Source organism: Myotis lucifugus, unplaced genomic scaffold, assembly GCF_000147115.1.
Source record: "Myotis lucifugus unplaced genomic scaffold, Myoluc2.0 scaffold_11, whole genome shotgun sequence".
Lineage (NCBI taxonomy): Eukaryota > Metazoa > Chordata > Mammalia > Chiroptera > Vespertilionidae > Myotis > Myotis lucifugus.
The window spans coordinates 1618891-1623178 of record NW_005871059.1 but is presented as its reverse complement, the minus strand read 5'-3'; the positions used below and the strand labels follow the sequence as shown (position 1 = coordinate 1623178).

Genomic DNA, 4288 nt, shown 5'->3' with positions numbered 1-4288 from the left:
CAACCCCCTGATCGGCCCTGCTCTGTGCGTGACACGGGGGGAGCTCCCCAACCCCCTGATCGACCCTGCTGTGTGTGTGACAGGGTACGGAGCCCCAACCCCCCTGATTGGCCCTGCTCTGTGAGTGACAGGGGGCAGTTCCCAACCCCCTGATTGGCCCTGCTCTGTGCATGACAGGGGGTGTCGCCGCAACCTCCCCATCGACCCTGCCTTGAGTGTGACAGGGGGCGGTGCCCCAACCCCCCAATCGGCCCTACCCTGAGTGTGACTGAGGGTGGCATCGCAACCTCCCGATCCGCCCTGCTCTGTGCATGACGGAGCAGCGCCCCAACTCCACAATCGGCCCTGCTCTGAGCCCGACCAGGGGCTGCACCTAGGGATTGGGCGTGCCCTCTGCCACCCGGGAGCAGGCCTAAGCCAGCAGGTCGTTATCTCCCGAGGGGTCCCAGACTGCAAGAGGGCACAGGCCGGGCTGGGGGACCCCCCTCCCCCGCCCCCTGAGTGCACAAATTTTTGTGCACCGGGCCTCTAGTTTTAAATAACAGAATAACAGGTTGCTCTCTCTCCCATTCCAGATGTATCATATTGTCAACACAGATCTCTCCATAAAAAGATTATACAGTGATGGTTCTAAGCTACTGGCATGTCCTGCTCAATTTAAGCCCCAGCAATAGGATGGAAATAATTTCTTCTTAATTCTCCTTCTAATCACCTAGCCCAGGAGAAAGAGGGTTATAGGATTAAAGCAATTGCTGTCATATCATGTTTATATATCTACATGTAAATTAGATTCAGAACATAGATCTGTCATATGCTCTGGGCTGTAATAATAATAAAAAAAAATCTTCCCAGTGGTCAGATAAGTGGACATCACAAAAAATTGGTTACAGAGAATATATATGAAAACAAGTCATTGTGACAGAACTTGATGGAAGAATAAGATGATAGAAAAGCCATAAAAATGTCATATTTGGGATATAGTTGAAAATAAGTTGAATATTAAACTGTAATAAATTTTCAGAAAGTGAAAGAATAAGAAAGATTTGTTTAATTCATTTAGTTGATAAATATTTACTGTTCCTCTGTTACATGTGGGCAGTGTTTCATATCTAGGGAAATCAGCATTAAACCATACAGAAAACTCCACCTTCATGCAGCTCATACTCTTTTGGAAGAACACAGATAATGAATAATAATAGAGCATGAAATTCTTCTTCTGGCCATAATGAAGTAACAGGAAATCAATATAATTTCTTATCTGACACAATCACAAAATATAAAAATATATGAAACAACAGCTTTCAAGATACTGAACATCCTATATAATAAAAGGCTAATGTGCAAATTGTCCCCTTGGCCGGGAGTTAGACCAGGAGTTCGACCAGGATGTGGGGTCAACTGGCCAACCACCCATAATCCCTCCCCCTGGCTGGCCCAATCGGCCCCATCAGGGAAGGCCAGCCGGACTCCACCGGTGTGCGAATTCATGCACCAGGCCTCTAGTACAAGTGAATCTAAAAATCAAGTGAATAAAAAATCTGATGAACAGAGTAAACTGGTGAATATAATAGAACCAGGGGCATGGAAAGAGAGAGGACTGACAATTCTTGGGGGGAAAGGGATGTGGGGGTGCAGGAAGAGACTGGACAAAAATCGTACACCTATGGATGAGTACAGTGGGAGGGGTAAGGGCAGAGGGTGGGGTGGGAAGTGGGTGGAGGAGAGTTATGGGGGGAAAAAAGAGGAACAACTGTAATAATCTGAACAATAGGGATTTAATTTTTTTTAAAAAAATGGACCCCTGGAACAATGCTGGTGGAAATGTAAAATAGCGGGGCCATGTTGGAAAACGTTTTTGGCAGTTCCTCAACATGCTAAGCATAGAGTTACAAGATGACCCAAAAGTTCCACTTCTAGGTACATACCCAAAAGAAATGGAAACATATTCACACAAAAAAACTTGTACACAATGTTCATAGCGGCATTATTCATAAGAGCCTCAAAACGGAAACAACTCAAATACTCATCAACTGATGAATGGGTAAACAAAATGTGGTATACCCATGCACTAGAATATAGCATACATAAAACTTTAAAATGTTATGCTAAGTGCAAGAAGCCAGTCACAAAAGACCAGATATTATGACTGCATTTATGTGAAATGTCCCCCCCCACCCCATAGGCATATCCCTGGAGGCATATCCATACAGAAAGCAGATTAGTGACTGCCTGGGGCTAGGGCGGGAGGACAGGGAGGGGGCACTGGGAAAGGGAGGAGACTGTTAATGGTTATGGGCTTAAAGTCCTAAAATTGGCTCCTCTCTGAGGGGGCTTAGCTAGGCCCTGGGGGTGGGGCTGGACTATAGGGCGGGATGAGCCAGTTTAAAGCCCAGCTGAGAAGCAGCAGCCCACACTGTGGTGGCTGTTTCACGTGGAGGCATGGAGGAGTGCGCTTCCCTCTGCCGCGTGGGCTCTTCTCGGGGACGTCGGCGTCACCAGAAGCGCCAGCGCCCAGCTGAGAAGGCAGCGGCTAAGGGCAAGCCGGCCCTGGCCCCGGCAGAACAGCAAGTCAAGACGGACTCGGCTGCGGGGTGCTGTGCCGAGAGTGGAGGAATCCCGAGCCCCATGCCGCCCCCACTGGCCCCACACTGCTCGCTGCAGGACCTGCCTGTGGAGATGCTGGTGGAGATCTTCGCCTTGCTCCCCGGCACCGACCTGCCCAGCCTGGCCCAGGCCTGCACCAAATTCCACCACATCCTGCACATCGACAGCATCTGGAGACGGCGCTGCCGGGAGGAGTTTGGCTTCTGTGAAAACTTGCAGAACCTGGAGAAGATAGGTATGTCTTATCAAGAAGTCTATGTGAAGCTGTTCCACCCATACAGACACATTTTGGGATTGTGGCAGCTAGATAACGACTATAGAACACTAGTGAATGTCGTGGTGGATGGCTTAGGCATTACTGGTTGGATGTACAGGCCTTCCCTTAACACCCATGTGGATGGCCCAATGCAATTCAATCCCTCATTCAGAATTTGCCTGACGGAGAGGAAATCAGCCGCGGTGGAGTGCATGGAAGGCCGCCACAGCAGGCCCCACAACTGCGACATGCAGATTCGGAAGGACAGGTTCACCACCCAGTGCAAGAAGACAGACCACCGAACGGATTCACCAACGCGGATTAGGGAAGCATGGGAGCAGGTGCTGGTGCAGAAGGGCAGACGTCAGTACGACTGCCTGACCTACCGCCGCCTCTACCTCCCGCCGAGCTACCCAGACGACCTCATCAGGCCAGGCCTCTTCCAATACAACTACGATCCCTTCGGCCTAAAGATTGCCATGCTCAGCTTCCATGGGAAGTATGCCAGGGTCACGAAGATCACGGGAGACTCCAACAAGTTAGAGATCCACCTCATGCACCGCATCCAGCTACGAGATGGCGAGATCTTCCGCAACTTCAACGAGCTCGCCCTCGTGGTCCAGGAGATTGACGAGCAGGTGATCCGGGAGCAGCAGCAGCAGCAAGGAGACGGGACTGAGGAAAGCGAGGGCCATGGCTGGCAGAGCCCTGCCCAGCCCAGCATGGAGGAGTCCGGGGCTGCAGCTTCGGAGGAGCAGCCTGTCCCGTTTGTTCCGCTTGTGGGCATGCGCTCAAGAGACCAGCACTACCCCCGAACCTGCAGGATGTGTTTCTATGGCGTGGACACTGTTACTGTTACCTTATGTGACTTCACCTTCACCAGGCGCTTACCTGGAGTCTTCATCCTGTTTGATGAGAACCACTTCGGGTTCATCTGGCTGGAGCTGAAATACTTCATCCTGTTCGGCAGAGTCCAGAACACCTTCCGGAATGTGGAGGCACCATCCCCGCAGGCCTTCCTGGAGATGCTCAAGAACATTCAGTCCATGCCCTAACCGGTTTGGCTCAGTGGATAGAGCATCGGCCTGCAGACTCAAGGGTCCCGGGTTTGATTCCGGTCAAGGGCATGTACCTTGGTTGCAGGCACATTCCCAATGGGGAGTGTGCAGGAGGCAGCTGACCGATGTTTCTCTCTCATCGATGTTTCTAACTCTCTGTCCCTCTCCCTTCCTCTCTGTAAAAAAATCAATAAAATATATATTTTTTAAAAAAATTAGAACATTCAGTCCGGACACCCTGGGAGGGGCAGCTTGCATGCACTTTGAAGATTTAACCTTCTGACCAGGTTACCCACCTTTGTTTGTTTTTTTTAGTCCTCACCCAATGGATATTTTCCCATTGATGTTTAGAGAGAGTTGGGGAGAGAAG

The 4288-nt window shown here is 50.3% G+C and overlaps 1 pseudogene; it reads left to right on the top strand.

Annotated features, from left to right (window-relative positions):
* Nucleotides 1–2439: 2439 nt before the first annotated feature.
* On the top strand, nt 2440–3903 carry LOC102434978 (annotated as a pseudogene).
* Nucleotides 3904–4288: the final 385 nt, after the last annotated feature.